Consider the following 11220-nt stretch of genomic DNA (forward strand, 5'->3'; position numbering starts at 1 on the left):
CACCTTGCTCGTCCAGTCCGTGGTGGACCCTCACCTACTTAATCTCTGATCCTGGCTGCTTTGGGTTGGGGCTCAACCTCCATTTATCTGTCTCTGGCCGTGATTCGTTTATCTCTAATTGTCTTGGGTCCTAGCCCAGCAATGATCTGGCGTCGGCCTTCCCATGGAACGACTTTGGCAGCCTACCTCAAGATGTGCCGCACCTGTCTGCTACTGATTGCCTCACCCTAGATGCGCCCAGATTGAGTGCTCGCTTGGCCACGCTGATGAAGGACTCTATGTTAAGTAGGGCGATGCGCAGAAAAGCGCACCGCCTCGAGGGGGGACCAACCATGCCGGCGACTTCAGTGCACAAGAGGTTCAAAAAGAAAATCAAGGCGCGGAGCCTGCTCTGCGGGGTGTCACTCTCCGATTTTGACGCTACGGAATTTAAAAAATTCCTGTCGATAGAAGCCTAGATGTAGTATGCCTGTCGAGTCTGTGTCAACTACTGCTGTATGTGTTTTTCGTTTTTTCGATGTTTAACTTGTTAAGTTGGAATGTCCCTGGTCTGCATGATCCGGCCAAGCGTTACTGTGTCAAGTTCGTGTTGTCTAATCTCTATAGTACTGTCGTCTGCCTTCAAGAAACTAAAGTGGATTCCGTGTCCCGTTCGTTCCTTCGTTCTTGTTGCGGCTCTTGCTACGACCGGTGCCACTTTATCCCCGTTTTCGGGACCTCTGGCGGTTTACTCACGTGCTGGAATTCTAATTTTTTTTAAGTGTAACGAGGTCTTGGTTCGAGAGCAATCACTCACTCTCAACCTAACCCATCTTGCTACCGACAAGACCTTCTATCTCACTAACGTCTACGGGTCCCCCACTTAGGACGGAAAAGAAGATTTTTGCTCTGAACTGCTTGCACTCAACGGGACCTGTTCCAATAGGTTATTTGCGGCGACTTTAATTTCACCAGAAACCAAGCCGAAAAAAGAGGAAACCCTTGGAGCTCCAAATCCATGGCAATGTTCTCGGATCTCATCTGAAACCTAGCGGTCATTGATTTACCGCTGTCGAACCAAACCTACACCTGGTCTAACACGTAACAAAAACCCTCCCTGGCCAAACTCGACAGATTCCTCGTCTCCACCGAGTGGGACCTTTCATTCCCCCTTAGCAAGGTCAAGGCTTTCCCGCGGATCACTTCTGACCACACACCGATCGTTCTCTTCACCGGACTCCTCCCCATGCCGCGGAGATTTCGATTTGAAAGGATTTGGCTCACCAAGGATGACTTTCTGTCGAACGTGCCGAAATGGTGGAATGAAGTCCCTTGTAAGCAATCAACCATCCTCTGTATAACTCCTAAGCTTAGTCATTGCAAAACTAGGATAAAGGAATGGTGCAAGTCCAACTTCCACAGTATATCCCACACAAAGAAGCACATACAGGAGGAACTTCAAGAATCGACCACCTAGAGGAACACTCTAACCTGTCTCAAAAACCCTGGATAAACGGACCAATCTCAAAGGGCAACTACAGCTTATCTTAAAGGAGGAAGAAATCCTCTGGAACACCAGGGCCAAACAACTCTCGCTCAAAGAAGGTGACGAAAATGCTAAATTTTTCCACGCCGTGGCTAATGGCCGGAAACGAAGCAACGCCATTGAAATCATTGAGGATGAATTAGAAAAGCAAATCACCAATGAAGAGGACAATATATTCTACTTCTTTCACGCTTTTAAACGCCTATTTGGTCACGCGGATGAATGTCTTCCTTCATACGGAATTGGAGTAACCTCTATCACTCTAATAGATTGTGCAACCCCGACTCCCTAACGTCCCCATTCACTCTTGAGGAGGACAAGACAGCTACCTTCCAACCAGGCAGTGACAAGGTCCTCGGGCTAGATGGCTATCCCCTTATTTTCTTCCAAACCTTCTGGGAGACGGCAAAGAAGGACATTTTCAATGTATTCCTTGACCTGCAGGCTGACAGACATTTTACGGGTCCCATCGATTATTCATTTGTGTGCCTCATCCCCAAAAAAGAAGGACCGCGCAAGGCAAATGACTTCCGACCGATCAGTCTCATCAACGGAATACAAAAAATCATCTCTAAAGTCCTCGCCAATTGACTTGCACTTACACTGCCGTCCATAATCTCCCTTTCCCAATCGACCTTCCTCAAAGACCGGCTACTAATAGACTCATTTGCTATAGCATGCGAACTAGTCAACTGGTGCTCAAAATCTGGCACGAAATGCGTTTGTATCAAGGCCTATTTCGAAAAAGCTTTCGACAATGTCATATGGACCTTCTTGCAAAGCATCCTTAGATGGCTCGGCTTCAGTGAAAAATGGTGGTCCTGGATCGAACAATGTATATGCAATGCCAAAGTCGCTATTTTAGTGAATGACACCTACCCCGACTAGATGGCTAAAAGCTAAGAAGGGCCTTAGACAGGGAGACCCGCTCTCACCCTATCTCTTTATTTTAGTTGCTGATTGCCTAGCCAGGCTGACCGAAACCGCTAGGGGCAACAATCTACTACGTAGAATTGGCCCAACTGAGGACTGCGAAACGGTGCTCCTTCAGTACGCCGACGACACAATATTTTTTTGCGAACCCAGAAAACATTTCATGAGGAACCTTCAGTTTCTTTGGAAGATCTTTGAGTGGGCCTCTAGACTTAGGATTAACCAGAACAAATCGGAATTGTACTACTTGGGATCTCGACCGCGCAAAGCCGACAGATTGGTCAACATCCTAGGATTTAAAGTGGGCAAGCTATTGTTCGCTATTTGGGCCTACCACTTTACAATAAACAATTACGTAAGGAAGATTGGGCCTTCGTAATCAACCGCGTCAACGCATGAATCGACGGATGGAAAGCTAAACTCCTATCTCAAGGAGGAAGACTTATTCTCGTCAACTCGGTTCTTACCAACTTACCGCTATTTCACTTATCTACTTTCAAAGCACCATATTGGGTACTACACAGGATCGAGGGCCGAAGAAGAGCGTTTTTCTGGAAAGGGACTTCTACTATCTTTGGATGAGAATGTCTCATCAGCTGGAAAACCATCTGTAGAAGCAAGATTGAAGGAGGGCTAGGGATCAAAAATAATGGACGCTATGAACATAGCCCTCTTAACCAAATGGTGGTGGCGCTTTCTCAACGAACCAAATCTCCCGTGGTGCAAACTAATAAATTCTCTTTACTACACCAGACGTAAACCGCTACATGACGGCAGAGCCTTCGTCCCCTATTCGTAATGGTGGAAAAGTGTGGTCCGATGTTGTGATGTGTTCAAATGCAGCGTATCCTACGAACTAGGCCGTGGTACTAATATCAAGTTGTGGTCTGATATCTGGATTGGAGAAACCCCTCTACGCACGCTGTTCCCATATATCTTTTCCTGCTCTATTATTTAGTTTTTAATCCACACTCTTTTTTGTCTTTCGGAGGCCTTAGCTGCTTCCACCCTGGACGCTTAATTCATTTGTTTTAATGAATGAAGCAGCTACCTCTTTCTCAAAAAAGAAAAAAATAATTTGAAGCTTAGATGATATAATAGTGACATTTAACCTAGGATGTAACGTATGGTGTTAAACATAGTGATGCATAGACATCTAGGAAAACTTGAGCTAGAGAACAAAAGGACTTACAAATGAACTGACCCTTGGAAGTCATGAGAACTTAATTAGTGTGTAACTAAGATATAAGTTACCAATCGTCCCTAGAGCAACTGGCAAAGGACTTGGTGGTTGGTACCTGAGTGTACCAGTACAGAGCCAGAGAACCCTCAACCCGAGCCTTGGGTTGAGATTTTCGTGGGGCTTGTACCAGTACAAGGACTCGTGTACCGGTACAAGGAGGCTGATTTCGTGCAGTTTGAACTGCAGGGGTGTTTTGGCAATTGTGGACTTCTTATATCAACACCCACGCCCTTGAGGCCTCCCCTGAGCTCACCAGCAGCAAGAGGAGAGGTAAGGGAGCCCTCCACACTCTCCCCCTTGATTTCCTTGGTTTTTATTTGGATTTAGAGAGATTAAAGCCTCTCTTTTTGCTCCTTTTTGGGTGTTGGAGGCTTTTCCACCATTGGAGCTTGGGATTGGAGCTTGAGAGGAGGAAGATCTCCACACTTGGTGAACTTAGAACCTTGATTGAAACTTCTAAGAGGTTAGTAACCCCTTCTCCTCCTCTAGATTTGAGTTTTGTTGCTTTTTGATAGTTGGAACCCTAGAATGAGGTTTTAGGATTAATTTTGGGCATTTTGATTCTAGGGCTTTTGGGGCTAAATTATTTGGATTAGAGCACTCCTTTGGGTTGGATTGGAAGGATCTTAGCCTTCTTTTGGAGCTTGTGAGAGTTTTTCTCCACCCTAGGTGAGATCTTAGCCCTTTTGCCTTGTTGGTTAATATTTGATCTTATAGTTGATATTAATGCCCGTGTATCTCTTCGCTTAATATTTTTAGGGTATTTGGAGACTCGTGGACAACTCCGTTCGGTGAATCGAGGGATTATGCGACGGTTCGGTGGGTTTGACCTAGCCACACAATGAGAAATCTCATTGTTGATGATTTAAGTGTTGTAAAATGAAAAAGCATCCATATTCTTGTTATATGTATTTATTGTGAATTTTAAAATGCTTAAAATGCCTATGTTACATATAGTGCAATTTTGGACTCCTATATAGTAGAGAGTTGCATATGAAGCCTATGTTTGATTGTTTAGCATTCTTATATTGGGCCATGTTCCTTATAATGAAAATGAGCTTGAATCATGCATTTAAATCTAAGTTTATTTGTGACATGAAAGTTAGCTAATATGCCATAAAGAGGCATCAAACTAGAATGTTATGTGAATTAGAGAGCTAATGTCATCAAGCGGCATTGAGCTCGGGACATGGGTGAACCTAGTGGATAGGGCCATTGAGGGATTTGGTGTATGCTCAACATTGAAATGTCGAAGTGTCATCAAGGGGCACTAGACTTCATGAACGTTGGAACTTTAATTGTGACTTAGACCTAGATCTTCAGGATGCTAGTAACTATACCATGTTAGAAACATGAGGATTGGATACTTGAGACTTGGACTACGCTTGCTTGCCATTTGTGCTCATTCGCACATGCTTGTGAGGGTCGCTCCCTACAAGCCGGCACTCCGGAGTTAGTCTACGCGACTTATGTTCGCTCGTGCGGTATTGAGATGCCTACGGGGTCGAGTGGGATAGACACATTCCAAGAGTAGGGATGTTGGGCTACCACAGGCACTTAGGCGGCACAAGCTGGACTACCTTTGGTAGGTCCTTGATTGGAAATGAAAATCGACACGGTGTTGTGTGTGTTATAATCACTACTAGATAGAGAGTAGTAGTTGGGTTACTTGGACTTGCTTCTAGCATAGTTTTGGACACTAGAGTATATATACATACATGTAGTATGCTAGGAGATGTTGTTTATTGCATCCATATATATATTGTTGCCATGATAAAGCATGATCTTTATAACTTCATAAAGTGGACCGTGACAATTACCTGTGGCCATGTTGAGACATATTACTTGTGCATTGAACATTCTTTATTATGAAAGAGTAAATGTAGAACATTGACATCGTAATGTTTATGGTATAGTAAGCTTAGTAAACATGCATACTTTCATACCGCAGTTATCATTATCATTATTGTTGTTTACCGTGCTTACTCGTTTCTTCTGGGGCCTAGTGGTGCATTGAGCTGAGGTCAGTAATTGCCCACTGGAAACTATAAATTATAGTTCTCACGCCCTCGTTTTCTTGATGTTTTTCAGAGCCTTCCATGTCGGGAGAGGCTAGAGACCGCGGGAAGGGAGTTGCTTCGAGCTAGCTTCCTTCGAGGACGATTTGATAGGTGGTCTACCTCTCGTTATTTTATTTTGTGAGAGGTTGAGAGTTGTACCCGTATATATATAGAGACCACCCTTCTTTTGAATTTTTGTATTTCTTTTGAGGAGTTTGCATTGTATCACCTTGTGCTTTACTATTATGGATTAGTATATTTCCTTTATTCTTGTTTTAGATGATAGAACTTTACTTACTCTGATATCGTTAGATATTATTCATTCCTAGTCGTTGTAATTCTTGCTTTTACTTCCGCTTTTATTTTAGACGCCTTATATGTGTGGACATATGGCGGGTCTGGGCACGCTACCGGGAGGGCCTCCGCCGGTCCCGGGGCGTGACACTGAGGTTCCGAGTTCGAATCCTAGTTGATTCACATTTCCAGCTAAATTTATTTCTAAATGAAATAAATGAAGCAGGTAGCGTGCTACCTATCTCTCTCTCTCAAAAAAAAAGAAGATATAAGTTATGACTTTTCGAAAGTGTCATATTGGGAGATGTCGACTCTCCTTAGCTCACTACTTCATATTGGGAGATGCCGATCATTCTCGACTTTCTCTATCATGTTTGGTGATACCGATTTCCTTTGACTCCAAATGCCTACTGATTGGAAAGATGCCGGTCGTCTTCGAATAATTGTAAAAATTAGTTTCTAGAAAATTCATATAATTTATACCGTATATAATAGAGGTGATTGTTGATTTGGAAAACTTATCACCCATAACAATGTGGAAAAGGTTTTGTTTGTTTTTAAAAGTATCCTTACTTTACTCTAACGGGAAGCAAAAGACAAGTTGCACTACAACAAAAACGGTCTATAGCGACACTTTTAAATATAGGTACATGTCAAAAAAGTGCTGCTAGCTAAAATTACCGACACTTTTAAAAAGTGTTGCTATATGTGGGGTCGCTAGGTATATAGTGACAGTTAAAGAGTGTTGCTATAACCTAAAAGAGTGCTGCTAATTTACTAACACTTATTTAAGCATTTAGCAACCGCCGAAACTCTATCTCGTTAGCTGCGGTGGCGGAGGAGGACGACAGAAAAGGCTCTTCGTCTAGAATTTCAGTGGATTGAGTGAAGAGAGAAGAAAAGATGGTAATTGATTTTTCTTTTTTTTTCTTTCTATTTGTAATTCGGGCCAAATGGATGAGTGTGATGGGTTGAAATAGAGTAATTCTTTTATCGTTTGTTGATTGCTTTTATATTTAACATTAGTAGATATTATTTATTAGTTTTAGGATAAATGGGACAGCTTACTCAAAAGTGTCTCAAACATGTGATGCCCTCATAACCTAATTCTGTTTGAGTAGTTGAGATATTGAGACTGAGCATCGAAATAAATCTTCTTTGGCAACTAAACAATAACGGAAAACTGTATTGCCGTTAGGAAGGCAAAACTTGACGCCATCTAACATATCTCAAAATACAAATTGGACACTTCCATACTGACACTCCTATTAAAACGCTTCCGCGTGTGTTTTTGAATAAAGTTATGTTAAAAAGTACAATATGTCTCTCTGTTTTTTAATCAAAGACTTGCATTCTCTCTTCTTAAAATCTTGCAACAAGAGACCTAAACGATGTTAACTTATAAAAAATTAAGCAAAATCACGTGCTCCGGACGAGTGGACAGCAAAGAGTGCGCTTTGACAATATCACATATATATATATATAAACTAAATACCTACTATATAATAGTATATTATATATACTAAATATACTAATACTAATAAGTACCACCAATGAGTTGTTTATATTTAAAGTTACTAAGTTATTGGTGGCCTGTAAATTTTTTACCATTTGACTTAAGAGATAGCGGTTACGAATGTTGGCCCTTCTAAGGGTTGAGTGGTGGTTGATTGAATAGTATAATCTTATGATTGAAAATTGATTCGAAAAGTAGGATCTACACGGTAAAAACTGACCAACATTAATACTGTGGCTTTTACAAGCATCATACACTGATATATATAAATATACCTCCATATACCTATATATATACCTAATATACTATACATACTATAATATAACCATCAGTAACGTGATACTTCCTGGAACCCTAACCAAGAACGTAGTTGAACTGAATTTGTAAAAAATAATATCCAAGCATCACTCAAGACAAGATCGTCTCGTACAATTTCACTTGTTTAATAGTTGGAATCTTGAAGCATAAGAAATTCTTTAACTTCAGCGTGTTTTATGCCTACCTGGAGTGTAAATCAGGCCAAAGGGGGGTGTTTGCGTGATGTACAATGGATGGAATCAGATAAATTGTTCGGTGGATGCAAAGTGGTTTGCTATCATTTGTTATTCGTCGTAAAAATTTTTTGGAAAAATACTTTTACGTATTTAAGGGAAACTTCTATTTCGTTTTCCGCGTGTGAGGTGGATAACGAAAACTCGAGGCAAATCGCGTCTCGCGGCGGCGGGCTTTGTCACGGTCCAGGAGGCCCAAGCGGCCTCATGGACTCGCATGGAGGGAGTCCAACGGTGGACCTCCTCTTATATAGAATAGCTATCATATACTATATACTCTACTATATAATTTATATCATATACTGCGGTTTTGAATGATGGCGGGCCCCCTAAGGGTTGAAGTGGGTGGTTGGTTGAATAGGCATGATTACGGGTGACAATATCAAAGGTATGATCTAACAGCGGAAAACTGGTAGCACCAAGTGCGTCGTGCTATTATAACCAAGTCAGTCCGGACTATATATATAGTATACTATATATAGTATTTTATTTTTATATAGAGATATTATTATATAATATTTTATTTATAAATTTATAATTATTTATTAATATTTATAATTATTATGTATTATGTTTATTATAATTTTAAATATATTTAATCTATATATAGAAATTATAATAATATATATAGTATATTAATTATTATATATTATAAATATATATAATAAAAATATATTAAATAATTTTTTATCTATATTTTTTTTTTCTTTCAACCAAACAACCGTTACGGAAAACTATTTTTCTTTTCTTACAAATCAAACACTAAACGATATAAAACTTTTTTTCCACTGAAATTTTTTTTTCCACAGTTTTACGTGAAACCAAACACACCCTAAGTTGAACAAAGGCGGCCGGTTCAGCCAGGCTATGGGTCGTGCTGATCCACGACAGATCCACGACTGGGCCTTGCTGTCGTGGATCAATGGATAAGGGCGTCCAACAGGAAAGCTTTACTCTCCCAGTCCAAAGAAGGCACAATGTGTGGAAGGTAAGCATAAAACTAGCAATAAACGTATACATCTAATATATGCAAAAAGAGAACAAGTATTATTATGTCTCCGTCAATACAGATAATGAAATCTTAGTAATTCAACCCGTAAATATGCTTACTATTATCAGTACCCAATTCACAAGGATCAAAAATACAAAGTTCGTTCTATCATGCATCAAGCTAGCCATTGGCGGCGAAATCATCACACTCACCTTAGGATATATGTCTATGGACAGCAAAAACGTCGCACTCTCTTAGGGCCAATTAATAGGTGGTGAATTCATTATACTCATCATTATACTCACTTTCATTGATGGAAAGGATGAGAAGTAAATGACATCGTTTACTTCCAAAACATATTCTATACTAAATCTCTCTCTCTCTCTCTCTATATATATATATATAGAGCTAGTCTCCTATATTATTTATAGTACCGAGGCTCCGATACTATAGTCCTGTTTTCGATTTTAGGGTGTTCAAATCAACGATCCATACTATTAAAACTGATCTAGGGTATTTAAAGTTTTTAGAAATAAAATTTTATATTTTTTTGACATAGTTATTTTATGATCAAATCATTTCAAAATTGTCAATTTTTAATGGTTACTATAGCGAGTTTGGAGGTTAACGATGTAGAAGAATCTAAATTTCTTCAAATTTGATAGAAAATACTTTAAACTATCAAGATTAAGGTTAACATTCTTGATTTTGAATTTAAAAGTCTTATACTCAAATTTTAAAGATTATTCAATTTCTACTGTCGGGCTACTAAACTCTTATGAGTATTGGGTCCTTCGTACTCATAAGTTGTTTTCGATGATGGGGCTTCCGAATCGACGATCCATTCCGTTAAATATGATTTAGAGTATTTGAAACTTCTAAAAAATAAATTTCGTAATTTTTTGGAATCATAATAAAATCCATCAAGCGGGTATAAAATTAATGAACGGTCGAAATCGAACGACGTCCTAAAAATGGATGATCAGATCCTTCAATTTAAGATCGGAGTTATTGATCTTTATCTAAATAGCGAATAGAATTTTTTATTAAAATTCAACCGATTCCGATTCTTTTACACCGTTAAACTAGCAAGTATCCCATACCGGCCGTTAAAAATTATCAATTTTGTGACCTTTTGATCGTAAGTTAATGATGTCAAAAAATTATGAAATTTGATTTTTAGAAGTTTTAAATACTCTAGATAACATTTGACGGTATGAATCGTCCATTTGAAAACTCTATCATCGAAAACAACTTATGAGTACGAGGGCGATCATACTCATAATAGTATAGTAGAGAGAGAGAGAGAGAGAGAGAGAGAGTATGTGAGTAATGCTATAGACAACACAAGTCCTTTGTTATGCCCACTCTATCTTTAGTAATCGAGCTTTTGAATCACTGATCAATATTGTTAAATATTATTCATAGTATATGAATAATCTAATGACTAAATATTCAAATTTTTTGAAGCAAATTATCTAGTAATTGAAAAATTTCAAAATTAACGATATTCAATAGCTGATATGAGGTGTTTATTAATTTAACAACGCTTTGAAAGCGTTGAAGTACACTATGATATGGTTTGAAACGAATTGAAATTTTTTAAATTAACAGTGTTTCGAAAGTGTTTTACGTAACAAGGATTGGAAACAAATCGAAATTGTTTGGAAACTTTATTGTTTTCTAGTACTACATTATGGTGGTTGGAACTATATATTGCTTCCATCATCAATGTTCTTAAAAAGATGATGTTAACGAGGTTTATATATATTAGAATGATGGCTAATTTGCATAAAAAATCCACTTATTTTGGGCTTTTGCAAAATTGGGCCACCTTTTTCGTTTTTGCAGATTCAGTCCGCTTTTTCAGCAAACTGACCAAAACACCCTTATTACTTTTTCTCTTTCCTCTTTCTCTCTCTTCTTCATTTCTGTCGTTCTTTTTTTCTTTTCTCGCCGGCAGAGCGGAGGCGGAGTGGAGGCGGAAACGGTCCGTCTCGCCTCTCACCCTCATGCTCTCGCCCTCGCCCTTGCCCTCGTCCATGCACCCCCCATCTTCCTCGCCTCCGACCCCGCCAAGGCCGCGCTGCGACTTTTTTTTTTTTGC

Source organism: Ananas comosus, linkage group 19 (genome assembly GCF_001540865.1).
Source record: "Ananas comosus cultivar F153 linkage group 19, ASM154086v1, whole genome shotgun sequence".
NCBI lineage: Eukaryota > Viridiplantae > Streptophyta > Magnoliopsida > Poales > Bromeliaceae > Ananas > Ananas comosus.